This window comes from Chenopodium album, chromosome 25, assembly GCF_948465745.1.
Source record: "Chenopodium album chromosome 25, dcCheAlbu1.1, whole genome shotgun sequence".
Lineage (NCBI taxonomy): Eukaryota > Viridiplantae > Streptophyta > Magnoliopsida > Caryophyllales > Amaranthaceae > Chenopodium > Chenopodium album.
Genome location: NC_137858.1, coordinates 25037853 through 25060909, shown reverse-complemented (window position 1 = coordinate 25060909; position 23057 = coordinate 25037853). Strand labels below are relative to the sequence as shown.

The 23057-nt window shown below is 40.4% G+C and overlaps 1 non-coding gene across 1 annotated transcript; it reads left to right on the top strand.

Annotated features, from left to right (window-relative positions):
- The first annotated feature begins 5608 nt into the window (after window positions 1-5608).
- LOC145615758 (small nucleolar RNA R71) lies at window positions 5609-5714 on the top strand. Its single transcript, XR_014107349.1, has one exon. It is a non-coding gene; the product is annotated as a small nucleolar RNA R71 (small nucleolar RNA).
- The last annotated feature ends 17343 nt before the right edge of the window (window positions 5715-23057 follow it).

Genomic DNA, 23057 nt, shown 5'->3' with positions numbered 1-23057 from the left:
AGTAGAATGAAATAGGAGAGAGAGAAAAGGAAAAATCGGGCTTAAGAGAGGAGGGAAAACCACCCCACGTACACCCAGCAATGTGCGGCCGCACAAGAGAGATGTGCTCCCGCACAGTGCTCGTGTGCGGCCGCACAATGCTGGTGTGCGGGCGCACAAAAACTGGGCTCTTTTTTTCCCGATTTTCTTCCTCCCTCATCATGTGCGCACACCCCATGATGGTCATGAGGAACCACATAGGCAGTAGCTACACTTCATATTGGAGAAAGAAAAACTTGAAATCATGAAAATAAACACAAGTATTGACCATTCTCCATTCTTACCCACCTTTCCAACTTAAGAATTGGGACAAGTTTACCTCAAAGTTGGCATCAAAATTGTTGGAATTCGACTCAAACCATCCTACAACATCAAACACAACAAAATTAGATCACAAAAACATCATCAAAACCCAAAGAAAAACCAAAAGAAAAAGAAAGAAAAAGTTAGAAAGCACGGGTTGCCTCCCGTGAAGCGCTTAATTTAGAGTCTTAAGCTAGACATCCTCCACCTCTTTCAAGGCGGATCATAGAGAGTCATGTCATGAATGACCCCCACGAACACTCCATCATAATACCTCTTTAGTCTATGTCCGTTAACCTTAAAAGTTCTTGAAAAATCCAAGGGAGAAATTTCGATAGAACCATTTGAAAACACCTCTTGAACAATAAAAGGGCCGGTCCAACGAGACATCAATTTTCCGGGAAAAAGCCTCATTTTGGAATTGAAAAGAAGCACCTTATCCCCCGAAACAAACTCTTTCTTCTCAATGAGCTTATCATGCACCTCCTTAGTTCTAGCTTTATACAAGCTAGCACAATCATAAGCATCCAACCGAAGCTCTTCCAACTCATGAAGATCTAACCAATGTTGCTCACCCGCACTAGCCAAATCAAAATTGATCTTTTTAATAGCCCAATGAGTGCGGTGCTCAAGCTCAACCGGAAGGTGACAAGATTTCCCATAAACCAAGCGATAAGGAGTGGTACCAATAGGAGTTTTGAAAGCCGTTCTATATGCCCATAGAGCATCATCAAGCTTATTTGCCCAATCTTTCCTACTCCTTGCAACCGTCTTCTCAAGAGTTAACTTAATTTGACGATTAGATACCTCAACTTGCCCATTAGTTTGAGGATGATAAGGAAGACCAAATCGTTGGTTCACTCCATGCTTCTTCAACATCTTCCGGAAAGCATAGTGCACAAAATGCGAGCCATTGTCACTTATAACCGCTTTGGGGATGCCAAACCTAGGGAATATTATCCTTTTGAACAATTTCATCACCACTTTATGATCATTAGTGGGAGAAGCAATGGCTTCCACCCACTTTGACACATAATCAACGGCAACAAGGATATATTGATTCCCATAAGAAGATGGAAAAGGACCCATAAAATCTATACCCCAAACATCAAATATCTCCAATTCAAGTATTGGTTGTTGGGGCATCTCATTCCTCCTCGAAATATTCCCGGTCCTTTGGCATTGATCACAACTTTTGACATATTCCCAAGCATTCTTAAAGAGGTTAGGCCACCATAATCCACATTGAAGCACCTTAGAGGCCGTTCTTGAAACACCCATATGACCACCACTAGGATCCGAGTGGCACATCTTCAAAACATTTGGTATTTCCTCATTTGGCACACATCGGCGCAACAATCCATCCACACCTCTTTTGTACAAGATTGGTTCATCCCATACATAGTGCCTTGCTTCTCTCTTAAGCTTTCTCTTTTAATTGTTGGAAAAAGAAAGAGGGAACTCCCCACAAGCAAGAAAATTCACCAAATCGGCAAACCAAGGGAGCTCCTTCATATTGATAACATACAAAGAATCATCCAACATCCGGTCCTCTATAGGAGACCCATCGTCTTGAACTTGAAAATCTTCAAGTCTAGACAAATGATCCGCAACAACATTTTCAGCACCTTTTTTATCTCGGATCTCAAGATCAAAAGATTGAAGCTTAAGGACCCAACGAATTAACCTCGGTTTGGATTCTTTTTTGCCAAAGAGATACTTCAAAGCCGCATGATCGGTGAAAACTATAGTCTTAGACCCCAACAAGTAACAACGGAATTTCTCAAAAGAATGAACAATAGCCAAGAATTCCTTTTCCGTTGTTGTGTAATTTCTTTGAGCACCATTGAGAGTCTTTGACATATAATAGATGACATGGAGCTTCTTGTCAATTCTTTGACCCAACACACCTCCTATAGTCGTATCACTTGCATCACACATGAGCTCAAATGGCAAATCCCATCTAGGGGCTTGGACAATATGAGTAGAAGTCAAAGCTTTCTTCAATTTATTAAAAGCTTCCAAGAAAGCATCATTAAAGACAAAGTCAACATCTTTTTGGAGAAGATCATTTAAGGGCTTAGCAATAAGAGAAAAATCTTTGATAAACCTTCTATAAAATCCGGCATGACCCAAAAATGACCTTACCCCTTTCACATTGACCGGGGGAGGCAACTTCTCTATTACCTCAATCTTAGCCTTGTCAACCTCGATGCCTTTATTGGAAATTTTATGGCCTAGAACAATCCCTTCTTCCACCATGAAGTGGCATTTTTCCCAATTAAGCACCAAGTTGACCTTTTCACATCTCTCTAGGCATCTTTCAAGATTTTTGAGGCAATCCTCAAATGAAACACCTCCCACGGAAAAATCATCCATGAAGACTTCCATTTCCTCTTCAAGCATGTCCCCAAAAATGCTCATCATACACCTTTGAAAGGTCGCCGGAGCGTTACACAATCCAAAGGGCATTCTTCTATATGCAAAGGTACCATAGGGGCATGTGAAGGTTGTCTTTTCTTGATCCTCGGGGTGAATAGGAATTTGAAAGAATCCCGAATATCCATCAAGAAAGCAGTAGAATTTGTATCTAGTCAACCTTTCAAGCATTTGGTCAATAAAAGGGAGAGGGAAATGATCCTTTTTGGTTGATGTGTTTAGACGTCTATAGTCTATACACATCCTCCAACCGGTGACCGTTCTAGTTGGAATGAGCTCACCTTTCTCATTCTCAACTACGGTCATACCCCCCTTTTTAGGAACGACATGCACGGGAGAGACCCACCTTGAGCTTGAAATGGGGAATATAATTCCCGCATCCAAAAGCTTGGTGATCTCTTTCTTGACTACTTCTCCCATTTGGGGATGTAGTTTCCTTTGTCGTTCAATAGAAGGAAGGGTGCCTTCCTCAAGTGTTATGTGGTTTGTACACAAGGCGGGGCTTATGCCTTTAAGATCATCAATTGTGTACCCCAAAGCACCTTGGTGCTTTCTCAAAACACCACATAACGCTTGAGCTTGGCTTTCACTCAAGGATGCACTAACAATAACGGGATATGTAGAATTAGGGCCTAAGAATTCATACCTAAGGTGTGATGGTATAGGTTTTAGCTCTACCATGGGAACACGTTTACCTTCTTTGGTTGAGGCCACTTGCAAAGCATCTTGACTTGATATCCTCATGCAAGTTTCTTCTCCACTCCCTATATCGCCTTCATTAAGCAAATTTTCATACAATTGCTCTTCCTTGGTTGAGATACCTATCTTTTCCTTGTTCAACAAGACACACTCAAGAGGATCGTTAGATGTGAGCAAGTGCTCATGCATGGAATTCACAATATTATCAAGCACTTCGACTCTCATGCAATTTTCTAAAGAAGAAGGAGGATATTTCATTCCTTCATTCAAATCAAATTCAATTACTTCCTCTCCTATCTTAAGAGATATCTTAGCACTTTTCACATCTATCATAGCCCCCGATGTAGCAAGGAAAGGTCTACCTAAGATGATAGGTATTGTAGCATCTTCATCCATGTCCAACACTACAAAATCAACCGGAATAACAAATTTTCCAACCCTTAAAGGCACATCTTTTACCTTTCCCTTAGGAATCTTGATTGACCTATCGGCTAATTGCAAGGTAATCTTTGAAGGTAGAAGTTCTCCTAGACCTAATCTTTGATAAACCGAATATGGCATAAGGCTAACACTAGCTCCTAAATCACATAAGACATTATCAATTTGGGTCTTGTTGATAGCACAAGGGATGGAAAAATTTCCGGGATCCTTCAACTTAGGAGGCATCTTATTCATGATGATTGCACTACAATGCTCGGTAAGGCTAATGGTCTCCACCACATCACAAGTCCTTTTTCCACTCAAAATCTCCTTAAGGAACTTAGCATAATTTGGCATTCGTTCAACAACATCGGTGAAAGGAAGAGTTAAATGAAGTTGCTTAAGCATCTCTACAAATTTCCCAAATTGCTCATCCAACTTATATCTATTATATCTTTGAGGATAGGGGAGCCTTTGTTTGCAAACCTCTCTCTCTTTCTCTATCACCTTCTCTACTTGTTCCTCACCGACATTTTCGCTCAAGGGGCATTCATCACCTTCAATTTCAATGGAATTCTTACTAGTTCTCTCATTAGCAACACTCTTCTTAGGCACACCTCCCTCAAGGACCTTACCACTTCTAGTAACAATGGCATCCATAGGGTTCCTAGAATCTAAGCTAGGTGGAATTAAAGAAGAAGAGTGCGCATATTCCTTGAATATACTAGTCAATTGAGAAAGTTTTTCACTCAAATCTTTGTTATAAGCCAACATGTAATTAAACTTCTCTTCATTCAAAACCATACACATTTCCAAAGTCTTGGCTTGTTTCTCAATGACAGTTTCCAAAAATTCTCTAGAAGGAAATGATTGGTCATGGGAATTATCATTTAAACTTTGAGCATTTGGAACTAAATCAATTGGGGAACCATCTTGAAAACTTGCTTGAAAATATCCCCTAGCTTGATTATTCCAATTACCCCTAGTTTCATTTTGGCTCCTTTGTTGACCATAGTTATCATAACCTTGGTTATGATCCCCATGTATATAGCCATGACCATGACCATTACAACCATGATGGTTATAGTTACCATGAATCTCTTGGCAATCATGATTCCTATAACCTCCATTTTGGTTATAATCATCATGATTCATATGATAATTCCTATTTCCAATATTCCTTTGAACATCATTTCTAGGTTCACAAGCATGATTATTGACATAATTCATGTGTTCCATTTCACTTCCATCACATTCACTACAAGAATCATTTGGGCACATAGAAGCATTGTGATCATTCATTCCACATAATTGACATGGCCAACATTCCACAATCATGCAACAAGTTGAAAGATTGGAGTTAGAGTGAGAAGATGTACCTCTCCCCTTAATTTGGGAGGGAAGAATTGGAGCTTGGGAAGGAGGCTTCTCAAGCTTTTCCTTGAGAGACATAACTTCTTTCCCTAAATCCGCAATCAAAGTGGTCAAATCATTAATGACACTAAGTTGTTCGATCGAGTAACCCTTGCTTGTTGGTTCTCTTTCCACTTCTTGCCAATTCATATAATGACGAGCTACTTCATCAATAGCATCAACCACTTCTTCTTCCGTCTTGTTCATGATTGGGCCTCCGGCTCCGGCATCCAAACTTGCTCTCCCATGAGAACTCAACCCACCATAAAAGATATGTATGATTTGATAGGTAGGAATCCCATGGTGTGGACACTCCCTTTGATAATCCTTGAATCTTTCCCATGCTTCATAAAGGCTTTCATTAGGATTTTGCTTGAACCCTTGAATCAAAGCTCTTGCCTCCGCCGTTTTCTTTTGAGGATAGAAACGGAACAAGAAAGCTTTGGTGACATCATCCCAAGTTTTCAATGAATTGGGCTTCATCTCTTTATCTAGCCATTCCAAAGATCTTCCTATGAGGGAGAAAGGGAACAACTTAAGGCGGATGAATTCTTGAGACACCCCATTAATCTTGATTGTGTTACAATATTTTTCAAACTCCTTAAGATGGTTCAATGGGCTCTCGTTCTTCGCCCCACCATATTGTCTCCTCTCAATAAGAGTGATCATTGCCGGCTTTATTTCAAAGTCATTCTCCGGTGATATAGGTGGAGCTATGGCGCTCTCATACCTATAAGCCCCGGGCACTCCAAGCTCCTTCAAGGTAACTCTTGAACTACCTCCCATGACTTGGGATCTACACACACAAAACTCAAAGACAATATTAGTAGCACGGCTACAAGTGTAGCCTAAGTGTAAAATCTTTTTGTATTTTATCAAAATGAAATAGACTCAAAAACAACATGCACTCAAGCACCATTCCCCGGCAACGGCGCCATTTTGATGGGAAGGAGAACGGTAGGTCGTTGGGCTACCACCCCACCCAATCAAACAAAATTTATAGCTTAACTAACCCCTATTTAGCGTAGTGGCAAGTCAAGGTCGAACCCAAGGGAATGGATATCAAGTGCACGATGTCTAAATCAAGCTATTTCGGAATCAAGAAGGGGTTTGAGGTAGAGCTAAGGCTAAACTAGGTAATGCAAACTTGTATAAAATCAATCTAAGACACTAGAGCAATGGATCCACATGCAATCATAATGGAAACGGTAATTTGGGAGGGTAAACCAACTAAGTAAAGCGATATGAAGGAAAATCATCATGTATCCAAAAGAGCATACTAAGATGGTTCACCTAGAGGTCTAACTAGCGTCAACTACGCTAAACACTACCTAGGGAACGTCACAAAGCACCTCAATCGTGAAATTGCAAGTTTACTAATCAATGGTCCGTATCATAGCAAGCTTACAATGCAATCTAGTGTGAATAACTAGGGTGATCAAGCCTAAATCAAACACACACATGCACATAATCAATCAACCAATTTAATCACATCATCAACTCAATCAATGTTCCCCCAAATTAACCTCAATTCATCATCAATACATGCTTCACCACTACCCTAGCAAATAAACTACTCACAATCCATAAAGAACAACAAAATCAAAGCTAAACTAATCATCATTCCCAAATTCATCAATTGAAATCAAATTGAAAAACAAAATCAATCAACTATCAATTAATCAAATCAAACAACAATACTAATGAAATCAAACTTTGAATTGCATTAAAGAGTAAAGAATCCTTACAAACTTGATAGAAATCAAATCAAATGAAGCAATCTTCAATCATCAATCATCAAACCCACACTTTCTCTCTCTAAAAATGCTAAGAACTAATGTTTTCTCCCTCTAAAATCTAATCTAATCTAATTCTCCCTCTTTGAAGATCCAAACTTCTCTCTATAAATGGAATGAAATAACTAACAATCCCAAGAGGAAGTTGGGATAGACGTCCAAAAATAGACCCACGTTGGTGCGGGCGCTCGAAGGAGTGTACCCAGGAATGTGCGCCCGCACACACCTGATGTGCGGCCGCACACGACAGATGTGCGGCCGCACACTCCTCAAGTGCGCCCGCACATAGCTGCAACTTCCTCCTTTCTTCTTTGCCCTTGCTCACGAGGTGCACGCATCCTAGATGATGATGATGGAGGACAAGGTAGGCAGCAACTTCCTTGAATTTCTTGAAGAAAATGAGCCATGAGGAAGGCATAAACAAGACTTTGAAGCATGCTCCTTGAACCTCTCATTGACTTGAAACTTCTTGCACAAGCTTTAGGCATGAAAATCAATGGAAAACTATGGAAAGGAAGCCCGGGAATCCTTGGACAATCAATCACAACCTACAATAAAAGGATAAAAAGCAAGTAAAAAGGAAAAATAGCAAGTAAACAAGAAAAAGCACGAAATAGAGAAACTAACTACAAAAAGCACGAAATGAAGAAAACAAGAATAAAACTAAGGGAAACTAAAGAAAAGAAAGATAAAAAGAAATAAAAATCATCCAAGATGTTTACCATGGTTCCTAATACCCTCCGGGAGTCCAATTGAGTGGGTGGAACCATCCAATATGCCTTTAAACAGTCAATTTACCCGTTCCAAATTAGCATCGATATCGTGACCTCAATCCTACCACGGACATTTATGGCAACATATAAGGGTCATATATGGTTCCAACAGTCATTATATGACCCTAAGATGTATCTCCTAGGGTCTCAAGACTTTTCGCCACCGGGCCCCGTAACTCAAAATTCCTCAACAAGCGTGGAATATAGCCTTCAATTTTGGAATTTTTGACCTTTTTTTCGCCCGGAAATAAAAATTGCTGAGATGTTTACCATGGTTCCTAATACCCTCAAGAAGTCCAATTGAGTGGGTGGAACCATCCAATATGCCTTTAAACAGTCAATTTACCCATTCCAAACTTGCACCGATATCGTGACCTCAAGCCTAACACGGACATTTATGGCAACATATAAGGGTCATATATGGTTCGTTTACCATGGTTCCTAATACCCTCCGGGAGTCCAATTGAGTGGATAGAACCATCCAATATGCATTTAAACAGTCAATTTACCCGTTCCAAACTTGCACCAATATCGTGACCTCATGTCTACCACGGACATTTATGGCAACATATAAGGGTCATATATGGTTCCAAACGTCATTATATGACCCTAAGATGTATCCCCTAGGGTTCGCCACCGGGCCCCATAACCTCAAAATTCCTCAAAAAGCGTGGATTAGCCTTCAATTTTGGAATTTTTTAACCTTTTTTTCGCCCGGGAATAAAAATTGCCGAGATGTTTACCATGGTTCCTAATACCCTCCGGGAGTCCAATTGAATGGGTGGAACCATCCAATATGCCTTTAAACAGTCAATTTACCCGTTCCAAACTTGCACCGATATCGTGACCTGAAGCCTACCACGGACATTTATGGCAACATATGAGGGTCATATATGGTTCCAACAGTCATTATATGACCCTAAGATGTATCCCCTAGGGTCTCAAGACTTTTCGCCACCGGGCCCCGTAACCTCAAAATTCCTCAAAAAGCGTGGATTATAGCCTTCAATTTTGGAATTTTTTGACCTTTTTTTCGCTCGGAAATAAAAATTGCCGAGATGTTTACCATGGTTCCTAATACCCTCCGGGAGTCCAATTGAGTGGGTGGAACCATCCAATATGCATTTAAACAGTCGTGTTTCCAAACGTCATTATATGACCCTAAGATGTATCCCCCAGGGTCTCAAGACTTTTCGCCACCGGGCCCCGTAACCTCAAAATTCCTCAAAAAGCGTGGATTATAGCCTTCAATTTTGGAATTTTTTGACCTTTTTTTCGCCCGGAAATAAAAATTTCCGAGATGTTACCCATGGTTCCTAATACCCTCCGGGAGTCCAATTGAATGGGTGGAACCATCCAATATGCCTTTAAACAGTCAATTTACCCGTTCCAAACTTGCACCGATATCGTGACCTGAAGCCTACCACGGACATTTATGGCAACATATGAGGGTCATATATGGTTCCAACAGTCATTATATGACTCTAAGATGTATCCCCTAGGGTCTCAAGACTTTTCGCCACCGGGCCCCGTAACCTCAAAATTCCTCAAAAAGCGTGGATTATATCCTTCAATTTTGGAATTTTTTGACCTTTTTTTTGCCCAGAAATAAAAATTGCCGAGATGTTTACCATGCTTCCTAATACCCTCCGGGAGTCCAATTGAGTGGGTGGAACCATCCAATATGCCTTTAAACAGTCAATTTACCGGTTCCAAACTTGCACCGATATCGTGACCTTAAGCCTACCACGGACATTTATGGCAACATATAAGGGTCATATATGGTTCCAAACGTTATTATATGACCCTAAGATGTATCCCCCAGGGTCTCAAGACTTTTCGCCACCGCGCCCTGTAACCTCAAAATTCCTCAAAAAGAGTGGATTTATAACCTTCAATTTTGGAATTTTTTGACCTTTCTTCGCCCGGAAATAAAAATTTACGAGATGTTTACCATGGTTCCTTATACCCTCCAGGAGTCCAATTGAGTGGGTGGAACCATCCATTATTACTTTAAACAGTCAATTTACCTGTTCCAAACTTGCACTGATATCGTGACCTCAACCCTACCCTAGACATTTATGGCAACATGTAAGGGTCATATATGGTTCCAAATGTCATTATATGACCCTAAGATGTATATCCTAGGGTCTCCAGACTTTTCGCCACCGGGCCCCGTAACCTCCAAATTCCTCAAAAACCGTGGATCAATTTTGGATTTTTTTGACCTTTTTTCGCCCGAAAATAAAAGATGCCGAGATGTTTACCATGGTTCCTAATACCCTTCGGGAGTCCAATTGAGTGGGTGGAACCATCCAATATGCCTTTGAACAGTCAATTTACCCGTTCCAAACTTGCACCGATATCGTGACCTCAAGCCTACTACGGACATTTATGGCAACATATAAGGGTCATATATGGTTCCAAACGTCTTTTTATGACCCTAAGATGTATCCCTAAGGGTCTCAAGACTTTTCGTTACCGGGCCCCGTAACCTCAAAATTCCTCAAAAAGCGTTGATTATATAACCTTCAATTTTTGAATTTTTAGACTTTTTTTCGCCCGGAAATAAAAATTGCCGACTTGTTTACCATGGTTCCTAATACCCTCCGGGGGTCCAATTGAGTGGGTGGAACCATACAATATGCCTTTAAACAGTCAATTTACCCGTCCAAACTTGCACCGATATCGTAACTTCAAGCCTACCACGGACATTTATGGCAACATATAAGGTTCATATATGGTTCCAAACGTCATTATATGACCCTAAGATGTATCTCCTGGGGTCTCAAGACTTTTTGCCACCGGGCCCCGTAACCTCAAAATTCCTCAAAAAGTGTGGATTATATAACCTTCAATTTTTGAATTTTTAGACCTTTTTTCGCTCGGAAATAAAAATTGCCAAGTTGTTTACCATGGTTCCTAATACCCTCCGGGAGTCTAATTGAGTGGGTGGAACCATCCAATATTCCTTAAAACAATCAATTTACCTGTTCCAAACTTGCACCGATATCGTGACCTCAAGCCTACCACGTACATCTATGGCAACATATAAGGGCCATATATGGTTCCAAACGTCATTTTATGACCTTAAAATGTATCCCCTAGGTTCTCAAGACTTTTCGCCATCGGGCCCCGTAACCTCAAAATTCCTCAAAAAAGCATGGATTATATATCGTTCAATTTTGAAATTTTTTGACCTTTTTTCGCCCGGAAATAAAAATTTGCAAGATGTTTACCATGGTTCCTAATGACCTCCGGGAGTCCAATTGAGTGGGTGGAACCATCCAATATGCCTTTAATCAGTCAATTTACCCATTCCAAACTAGCATCGATATCGTGACCTCAATCCTACCACGGACATTTATGGCAACATATAAGGGTCATATATGGTTCCAACAGTCATTATATGACCCTAAAATGTATCACCTAGGGTCTCAAGACTTTTCGCCACCGGGCCCCGTAACCTCAAAATTCCTCAAAAAGCGTGGATTATATCCTTCAATTTTGGAATTTTTTGACCTTTTTTCGCCCAGAAATAAAAATTGCCGAGATGTTTACCATGCTTCCTAATACCTTCCGGGAGTCCAATTGAGTGGGTGGATCCATCCAATATGCCTTTAAACAGTCAATTTACCGGTTCCAAACTTGCACCGATATCGTGACCTCAAGCCTACCACGGACATTTATGGCAACATATAAGGGTCATATATGGTTCCAAACGTTATTATATGACCCTAAGATGTATCCCCCAGGGTCTCAAGACTTTTTGCCACCGGGCCCCGTAACCTCAAAATTCCTCAAAAAGCGTGGATTATATAACCTTCAATTTTTGAATTTTTAGACCTTTTTTCGCCCGGAAATAAAAATTGCCAAGTTGTTTACCATGGTTCCTAATACCCTCCGGGAATCTAATTAAGTGGGTGGAACCATCCAATATTCCTTAAAACAATCAATTTACCTGTTCCAAACTTGCACCGATATCGTGACCTCAAGCCTACCACGTACATCTATGGCAACATATAAGGGCCATATATGGTTCCAAACGTCATTTTATGACCTTAAAATGTATCCCCTAGGTTCTCAAGACTTTTCGCCATCGGGCCCCGTAACCTCAAAATTCCTCAAAAAAGCATGGATTATATATCGTTCAATTTTGAAATTTTTTGACCTTTTTTCGCCCGGAAATAAAAATTTGCAAGATGTTTACCATGGTTCCTAATGACCTCCGGGAGTCCAATTGAGTGGGTGGAACCATCCAATATGCCTTTAATCAGTCAATTTACCCGTTCCAAACTAGCATCGATATCGTGACCTCAATCCTACAACGGACATTTATGGCAACATATAAGGGTCATATATGGTTCCAACAGTCATTATATGACCCTAAGATGTATCTCCTAGGGTCTCAAGACTTTTCGCCACCGGGCCCCGTAACTCAAAATTCCTCAACAAGCGTGGAATATAGCCTTCAATTTTGGAATTTTTGACCTTTTTTTCGCCCGGAAATAAAAATTGCTGAGATGTTTACCATGGTTCCTAATACCCTCAAGGAGTCCAATTGAGTGGGTGGAACCATCCAATATGCCTTTAAACAGTCAATTTACCCGTTCCAAACTTGCACTGATATCGTGACCTCAAGCCTACCACGGACATTTATGGCAACATATAAGGCTCATATACGGTTCCAAACGTCATTATATGACCTTAAGATGTATCCCCTAGGGTCTCAAGACTATTTGCCACCGGGCCCAGTAACCTCAAAATTCCTCAAAAAGCGTGGATTATAGCCTTCAATTTTGGAATTTTTTGACCTTTTTCGCCCGGAAAGAAAATTTTCCGAGATGTTTACCATGGTTTTTAATACCCTCCGGGAGTCCAATTGAGTGGGTGGAACCATCCTATATGCCTTTTAACAGTCAATTTACCTGTCCAAACTTGCAACGATATCGTGACCTCAAGCCTACCACGGACATTTATGATAACATATAAGGGTCATATATTGTTCCAAACGTCATTATATGACCCTAAGATGTATCCCCTAGGTCTCAAGACTTTTCGCCACCGGTCCCCGTAACCTCAAAATTCCTCAAAAAGCGTGGATTATAGCCTTCAATTTTGGAATTTTTTTGACCTTTTTTCGCCTGGAAATAAAAATTGCCGAGATGTTTACCATGGTTCCTAATATCCTCCGGGAGTCCAATTGAGTGGGTGGAACCATCCAATGTGCCATTTAACAGTCAATTTACCTGTCGAAACTTGCACCGATATCGTGACCTCAAGCCTACCACGGACATTTATGATAACATATAAGGGTCATATATGGTTCCAAACGTCATTATATGACCCTAAGATGTATCCCCTAGAGTCTCAAGAATTTTCGCCACCGGGCCGCTGTAGGCGTCGTTTGAAGTGCGCCTACGTAAGCATGTTGTGAACATGCTTGGCACTCATAGGAAGTGGGAATTTACATATACGATTAGGGACACGATTAGGGACAAGGAAAGTAGGGAGCCGCCAACAAGTTTTTAAGGATCTTGTAAACCGTTCACGGATCATTTAAGGCAACCACGATTAAGGGACAACGAAGGCAACAACGATTGACCCGTGAAGGTTACACCCCATTCATTATCCATGAGATTACTAACTCCATATGGTTCGGAACCACAAAAGGAGGATCGGGGATGATGGTACGAAGTGAGTCATGTAGTCACATTCGCCCGTATTGGCCTCTACTCGATTCTTATATCGAAAAGTATTCCTGTGATCTCAAAGGTATACAAACAAAATTCAATTCGCTCCAAACTATTATTATGCTAAATTGGTTTAATATTAATGCCACATATAATTCTATAATATTGGTGATCACTTCGATTTAACAACAATATTAAAAAGGAACCTAAACCAGTTGTCCACATTATCTTATTAGTCGTGATTTTCAATTACATATTCCCTTTAAACATGCAATATGGTGATCATAAAATATAGACATTAATAAACATTAATATTGGAAGCAATTCAACAATAAATCCAACAATATAAAATCGCTAGAAAAATAATAGAAATAAAAGGAACATGATTCCTTACTTTGATTTTGTTTGCTTGCTACCATAAAAACAATAAACGCGTTAGTAACTTCAAGGAAAATTAATTAAACAATAATTAAAATTAAATTAAATTAAATGAGTTTATTTGGGGCCAAACCCTCAAACAGTTCTACCTTTCACGCCGTGGTTTAAGGATAGAACCCCGGGTAAAGTACGGACTCCTTGGAGTGCTTAAGGAAGGTATTTTGAAAGAGAGAAGGGTAGGCTAGTGTTTAGGCTAGAGCATAGAAGAGAAATGAGAGAATTACTTGATGCCACGTACATCAGAAATGAGGGGTTATTTATAGGAAAAATGTGCTGAGGGAGCGCACGGAACCCTAAAATGACAGAAACCCTAGAACAGTATCCTGTGACACGACAAAATGTACCGCGACACGGTAAATTTCCCCGTCAGACAGAAAAACTCCCGTGACACGGTGCAATGTTGAGTGACGCGGGATATTTTTTAACAAACGGGGGAAGAAAACGCGTTAGGGTTTACGCGGAAAACACACAGACTGTACCCGTGTCACTTCAGGTCTCCCGTGTCACGGGATTCTGTACCGTCAGACGGGAAAGAATCCCGTGTCGCGGGGTTTCCTGCCGTGACGCGGGACAGTTTTGTTTTGCTTTTCCGCCTAAATTCATTTTTAACCCTAATTTCATTCAGCTTTTAAATGCCGATTGATAATTTCGAGCCATTTTCTGATTTATTAAAATTGGGCTAAAATAAGAAAATAATTAAAAATAAATAAAAGGTTTGGGCCAAAAACAAATAATAAAACAATAAAATAAAAAAGGTTTTGGGCTGGAATTAAAACTATGCTTTTTACTAAACACCAAGACTGATCCATGGACTATTCAGAAATACGAATTTAATTAAATATGATTTTTAAGCACTCTCGGGATTAAATACTGAACCCGACCAATAATGGCGGTGAAAGGTTGTTCATCATCAGGTTTGGTTTTGGGGAGACATTTTTAGGTGTCTACAGAAGCCCCCACTTTGACTGAGTTTGTAGAAACGTCAGTTTCGAAAACGATAGTCAAAGTAGTCGGTAGGGACGGAGAATGATCTAAGACGTTCTGCGATCCTAAATCACTCTGTATACGCCGATACCTGCAGAAAAATGTTAGTTCTACAGATAAAAGTGTAAAGGGATGGAATACGTATCTGACACCAGTGTATCGGTGACAAATGATGCTTGGTATTTTCCTATGCTTGAAGGAATCCACCGGATGATGTTTCGCTGAAATGCTTTCCATGCCTGAGGAAAGCCGACTGATGAATTTGGTAGTTTTCTATGCTTCAAGAAATCTACCGGATAATATTTTCCTTGCTTGAGGAAAATCGACAGATGATTTTGGCGGTTTTCTATGCTTGAAGAAATCCATCGATAAAGCTTTCCATGCTTGAGGAAAACCGACAGATAAACATTTTCCATGCTTGAGGAAAGCCGATAGATAAACACTTTCCATGCTTGAGGAAAGTCGATGAATGAATACTTTCCATGCTTGAGGAAAGTCGATGAATGAATACTTTCCATGCTTGAGGAAAGTCTATGAATGAAATAATCGTTGACTTCTTCGTGTTGAGAGGTGACAACGACCGACAATTTTCCATGCCTGAGGAAAAAATTGTCTATTGAAATTACAAGTCTCTGTGTATCGAGAACCTTGCGCTGGAATGATAGTGGTTCGATTGTCCCTGAACGTGGGCTGTAGATGGTCCGCTTGTCCCCGGATGTGGGCTGTAGATGGTCCGTTTGTCCCAGGACGTGGGCTGTAGATGGTCCGCTTGTCCCCGGACGTGGGCTGTAATTGAGACCTGCAAAATAAAATTTGCCAAGGGACTCGTATAGACCATGATTGACTCGACCAACTGACTTGACCAAGTTTGACTTGACATGACATGTGTATGACTTGTGATTGTGTGTGCGTGTATATGTATGATTTGAGTGTGTGTGCAGACACAAGCAAACGAAGATGCAAAAGCAAAAATTTTCCGTCATTTTTGTCATGAGTGGAGGGTACTGAATTTCTCCCGAAAAAGAAAGACATGAAAAAGATTTTATTTTCGAACTTCCCTCGATGAGAAAATTTTGAAATTTTTTTTGAACTTCCCCAAAAGAAAATAATGAAAAAGGGGAAGAAGTTTTGAACTTCCTCCTTAAGCAAGACGAAATGAATCGTATGGATTGAATTGCTTGTCCTGTATGCATGATGCATGTTCTTAGGCAAGGAGGCTAAGGACAATTACATCATGTGACACGATAGATGAATGAACTTAAGTCATGGAGCTAAGCATCATATATGGTGTAAAGAAACGATCTTGAACGTCACTTAGATCTAGAAGCTAAGCTCGTATATAGACGAAGTGATTATTGCATAATGAACGTTGCTTAAGTCAAGGAGCTAAGCACGATATGATTTGTATGATTAAAAATCACTAATAAATAAATGTTGCTCAGCACATTATGCGATGCATGAAACAATGAATATTGCTCAGGTCAGGAAGCTAAGCAAGTATACAATGTTTTTTCTAATGAATGTTGTCTTGAAAGATGATGACATGCATAGTGTTGAAACAAGATTTCATGATAAAGGGTTCTTAAAGGGAAGGATGATATGGCTATGTATGTGTTAGTGAAGTGTGTGAAAGTGATACCAAGGTTGGCTGCAAAGGTTGTGGTGATGGAAATAGATGTGAGAAGAGTCAAAGATGATGACTCTCTTTAGGCTGGGTTGCTAAGTGATGTGGGTTCAAGCCCCCAAGTCTAGCTCTAAATGGGTAGGGATAAGCATTGGATATTCTTTGACTCAATCATGCATAGATATGAATATGAATGTGGTCGCACCTCAATGCGAGGTTGCCTACGTATCCGTTAGGAATCAGGCCGAACGTAGCTCTAACCGAACTTTGCACAAGTGTATGTACACCTCAAAGAGATATTTCAAGGGTTGTAATGTGGTTAAGTTGATGGTTTAAGGAAGAAAGGGATAAAAGGCTCAAGACCCGAGAGAAACCCCCCCCCCCCCCGAGATGTGTAATTGTGTATTTGAAAACTTTGAATTTGCAAGTTTTATTTTTCACATATTTTTTGCTTTGAAATTCATTTCTTTCCCTTTCTTTTTTTTTCATTCTTTTGAATCAATGTAGGCAATCTCAGATCATGCGGTTCATCACTCACTTAGCATTCATGTTTCTCAGGCACGGTACCAAGCACTCGATGAGAGACGCAATTTGAGACGTGTTCATATCGAAGACATTGGAACACTTGCCTTTAGAAATTGTTTTTTATTATTATTTAATTTTTTTTATTTATTTTATTTTTTATTGTTTGAACTTGCTTTTTTACTGTTACACAGATTGCACATCTTTCCATCCCTGGGTTAAGTGAATGTGGGTTGAATAAATAAGGTCAATCGTTAGACGAGGCTAAAAGTGGTTGACGAAGAAATGGAATGAGTGTTTGAAAATGTTAAAGGAATGAATGAGTTGCAAAGGTGCCTCAAATCATGGGTGTACCTTGTTTTTAGTTCGGCAATTTTTTTTTAAAATAAAAATTGCTATGATCGAGATATAAAGAAATAATGCTCATTTTATTGATGGAAATGGTGAATTAGATAACAAAAATATCAAATTATAAAAAAGGGAATCTAAACACTAAACTTAGGATGGGAAATCTATGCTAGACTTAAAAGGGGGGAAAGGGAAAAAATCATGAAATCTTGCACGAGGAGCTCGTCGCGCGCCTTGTCTTCATTGCTGCTTGTCACTTTTTACCACCTGGAGGGACTGGAAGTTTGTTGGCATCAACAAGATCCTGAATAGCATCCTTCAAATTCCAGCATTGTTCGGTAGAGTGACCCCTTCCTTGATGGAACTTGCAATGGGCGTTGGGGTTCCATTTGGCGCTCCTTTCTTCAGGTTTGGGCTCTGGAAATGGCCCAATAGGTGTGATCAATCCTTGTCCGTAAAGGCGATCAAAGGCCGCATCATAAGTCATTCCTAAAGGAGTGTAGGTTCTCCTTTTCTTGGGCAATGGAGCATCAAGAGCTAATACTTCATTGAGATCAACTTGTCTTATATTGTTGGTAGTATTTTCCTGCTTAGAAGACGAAGAAGAAGGAAGGTCATTCTTCTTGTTTTTCCAAGTGTTGTTATTGTTACTACCATCAGTCTTTATTAGCTCGTCCTCGATATTGATGCCAATGTCATATACAACTTCAAAAGTGTTCAACGGAAGAAATTTGAGATGTTGCTTGTACTTGTGAGTCAGATTTTGGATGAAGAGGCGAATCATCTCTTTTTCTGTGGGAGGATCTACCAAGAGTGCAGCTGTTTCCCTCCACCTATTCAAGTAAGCAGTGAAGCCTTCATTCTCTTTTTGTTTGAGAATTGAGAGTTCACGATTAGAAGTTTTACTTTGAATGTTACACTTGTAACGGTTCATAAAACTGTCGGTGACATCTTGCCAAGTCGCAGTACACTTGGCATCTAGGGAATAAAACCATTGTTGGCAAGCATGTTCTAAGGAGAGAGGGAACACCGTAGGGAAGAGTGTTACGTCCAATCCCTTAAGAGCCATAGTTGTAGAAAAAGCCTTCAAATGAAACATAGGGTTATCAGTAGGCTTGAACTTGGGAACGTCAGCGGTGGAAAATTTCTCAGGAAGCCTATCCCTTATGTTTAGAGAAGTGGCAGGTTGCTCGACATAGGTAAACTCTTCAGAGATCTTACTCATCTGTTTTCTGATCTTGTCTATTGCAGCTACAGTGGCATTGCTTTGATTGTTTTGCTCTACCGTGAGAACCCTGGTAGTGAGTGCTTCCATCATAGTAGACAACCTTTCGATGGCTTGGTTCATATTCTCCATATCTTCCTTAGTGGCCGTTGGTTGAAAGTAAATGGGAGATGGATTCTGTGGGGATGCTTGTGGTGGTTTTCTTGTACGCCTCTTAGGTATAAGAGGTTGGTGAGGTAGCGACTCAAACCGTAACAGTCTACCCCTGCTTCTTGACCAAGTGCTGTGAAATGAAATAAAATCACTTAATTGTTTGATTCATTGCTCAAGATAGGAAAGGAAGGAAAAAGACATTTGAAAACAGGTGAGAAAACTCCACTCATTTTTTTATGACGAAAATGGGGGTGCATGAACCTAGTATACGATCATAAACGACATGGTGCACGACTCAAGTCGGAACATAAAGAAAGTGTGTGGACTATACTTGACTCGTGAATGACTAAGTGATGTCGTTATAAGACTCGTGGTATGATCGTACGGTTAGACATGTGAACAATAACCAAAATGACTGATGCGAGGACCAAATTAACACGGAAAACTTGACTGACGTTTTTTTTTTGTTTTTTTTTTTTGGAAAATCCACCGTGTCACGGTCAACATTCCCGTGCCACGGTACGGCACCCCGTCAGACGGTGCACTGTACCGTGACACGGTCAAATTTTTTTTTTTTTTTTTTTTGAAATATCCACCGTGTCACGGTCGACATTCCCGTGCCCCGGTACGGTAGCCCGTCAGACGGTGCACTGTACCGTGACACGATCAAATTTTTTTTTTTTTTTGAAAAATCCACCGTGTCGCGGTCGACATTCCCGTGCCACGGTACGGTACCCCGTCAGACGGTGCACTTTACCGTGACACGGTCAAAATTTTTATTTTTTTTTTTTGAAAAATCGACCGTGTCACGGTCGACATTCCCGTGCCACGGTACGGTACCCCGTCAGATGGTGCACTGTACCGTGACACGGTCAAAATTTTTTTTTTTTTTTTTTGTAAAATCGACCGTGTCACGGTCGACATTCCCGTGCCACGGTACGGTACCCCGTCAGACGGTGCACTGTACCGTGACACGGTCAATTTTTTTTTTTTTTTTTTTTTTGGAAAAATCGACCGTGTCACGGTCGTCATTCTCGTGCCACGGTACGGTACCCCGTCAGACGGTGCACTGTACCGTGACACGGTCAAAATTTATTTATTTTTTTTATTTTAAAAGGGAGGATACCATCCGACTTCTCCGAAAAAAAAACGACACAAAAACAAGACTTCCCTAAAATACGGTCAAAAAAGTGGTGCACGACTTAAAAGTGTGTGAACACGACATGTGAGTGATAGACGCGTGTTTTGACCGTATAGCTAGACATGACACCAAACTAGACATAGCATTCGCACAAAAATCGAAAAAAAAGACTGACAAGACACTTTCCTCGGCACCGTGTCACGGTGCAGACTGTCGTGACACGGTGCAGACTGTCGTGACACGGTGCAGTCTGCAGTTAGACGGTAGACTTTCCCGTGTCACGGAACTGTTCACCGTGACACGGCAGAACATGCCGTGACACGGTGCGCAGTTCCAGGTCAGTTTTTATGATTTTTTCAAATTTTTATCGATTTTAAGATCCGTACTAATTACTAAGTGGAAATAAAAACCCTCGGTCATAGATTAGTCCAAGAACAAAATGAACAAACACATGTGGGTTAGTAGCAAATAAACCACGTAGCATTTAGTCACGATGATGCAAAAGTTCTCAACCTAAGGTCAAGTTCTACGTTCGATTAGGGTCAAGCTTTGGGTGACAAAAGGGTACCATGGTTAAGAGTTTGGACGCGTTAGCAAGGCAGCCTCCCTTGAGGGTGTATGCCAACGGGCGGCTCCGCGAGTTCGTGATGAAATCGAACTCGACTCCATGGTTCGGGTGGATTTAATAACTCGGATGAACCCTTATTGCCATGAGCGTTTTTGGGTTGATAGAGCTTAAATCCCCCGGGGCTAAGACGCATGTAGAACACATACAGTTTTTCAGAAAAATCGAAGGAAGTCGACTGTAAGGAAAGAAAAAAAGCCACTGGACTGATTTTAGGACTGCCGTGACACGGCAGAAATTCCCGTGTCACGGTATAGTGTACCGTCAGACGGTACACTGTACCGTGACACGGCAGACTCTGCCGTGACACGGCAGTCAGAAAATCTGACTGGTGCCTCTTCGTACGCAATCGAGTTGTTCAATTTTTCCTACGGGACAGATCTAAATTCGACGTTAAAACGTCTATGCTTATGCAAAAATGCCAAATTAATCACGGGAATATTTTTCAAGAATCTTTCAAGTCTCATCCACTCATCTCGATTAAATACCGATCACTCAAATCGATAAATAACCAAGAATCCTTCCCAGTGGAGTCGCCAAATTGTAGGCGTCGTTCGAAGTGCGCCTACGTTAAAAGCATGTTGTGAACATGCTTCGCACTCATAGGAAGTGGGAATTGACATATACGATTAGGGACACGATTAGGGACAAGGAAAGTAGGGAGCCGCCAACAAGTTTTTAAGGAACTTGTAAACCGTTCACGGATCATTTAAGGCAACCACGATTAAGGGACAACGAAGGCAACAACGATTGACCCGTGAAGGTTACACCCCATTCATAATCCATGAGATTACTAACTCCATATGGTTCGGAACCACGAAAGGAGGATCGGGGATGATGGTACGAAGTGAGTCATGGAGTCACATTCGCCCGTATTGGCCTCCACTCGATTCTTATATCGAAAAGCATTCCTGTGATCTCAAAGGCATACAAACAAAATTCAATTCGCTCCAAACTATTACTATGCTAAATTAGTTTAATATTAATGCAACATATAATTCTATAATATTGGTGATCACTTCGATTTAACAACAAGATTAAAAAGGAACCTAAACCGGTTGTCCAAATTATCTTATTAGTCGTGATTTTCAATTACATATTCCCTTTAAACATGCAATATGGTGATCATAAAATATAGACATTAATAAACATTAATATTGGAAGCAATTCAACAATAAATCCAACAATATAAAATCGCTAGAAAAATAATAGAAATAAAAGGAACATGATTCCTTACTTTGATTTTGTTTGCTTGCTACCATAAAAACAATAAACGCGTTAGTAACTTCAAGGAAAATTAATTAAACAATAATTAAAATTAAATTAAATTAAATGAGTTGATTTGGGGCAAAACCCTCAAAGAGTTTTACCTTTCACGCCGTGGTTTAAGGATAGAACCCCAGGTAAAGTACGGACTCCTTGGAGTGCTTAAGGAAGGTATTTTGAAAGAGAGAAGGGTAGGCTAGTGTTTAGGCTAGAGCATAGAAGAGAAATGAGAGAATTACTTGATGCCACGTACATCATAAATGAGGGGTTATTTATAGGAAAAATGTGCTGAGGGAGCACGCGGAACCCTAAAATGACAGAAACCCTAGAACAGTATCCCGTGATACGGCAAAATGTACCGTGACACGGTAAATTTCCCCGTCAGACAGGAAAACTCCCGTGACACGGTGCAATGTCAGACGGGAAAGAATCCCGTGTCGCAGGGTTTCCTGCCGTGACGCGGGACAGTTTTGTTCTGCTTTTCCGCCTAAATTCATTTTTAACCCTAATTTCATTCAGCTTTTAAATGCCGATTGATAATTTCGGGCCATTTTCTGATTTATTAAAATTGGGCTAAAATAAGAAAATAATTAAAAATAAATAAAAGGTTTGGGCCAAAAACAAATAATAAAACAATAAAATAAAAAAAGTTTTGGGCTGGAATTAAAACTATGCTTTTTACTAAACACCAAGACTAATCCATGGACTATTCAGAAATACGAATTTAATTAAATATGATTTTTAAGCACTCTCGGGATTAAATACTGAACCAGACCAATAATGGCGGTGAAAGGTTGTCCAAACTTGCACCGATATCGTGACCTCAAGCCTACCACGGAGATTTATGATAACATATAAGGGTCATAAATGGTGCCAAACGTCATTATATGACCCAAAAAATGTATCCCCTAGGGTTTCAAGACTTTTTTTCGCCACCGGGCGCCGTAACCTCAAAATTCCTCATAAAGCGTGGATTATAGCCTTAAATTTTGGAATTTTTTGACCTTTTTTCGCCCGGAAATAAAAATTGCCGAGATGATTACCATGGTTCCTAATACCCTCCGGGAGTCCAATTGAGTGGGTGGAACCATCCAATATGCCTTTAAACAGTCAATTTACCCGTTCCAAACTTGCACCGATATCATGACCTCAAGCC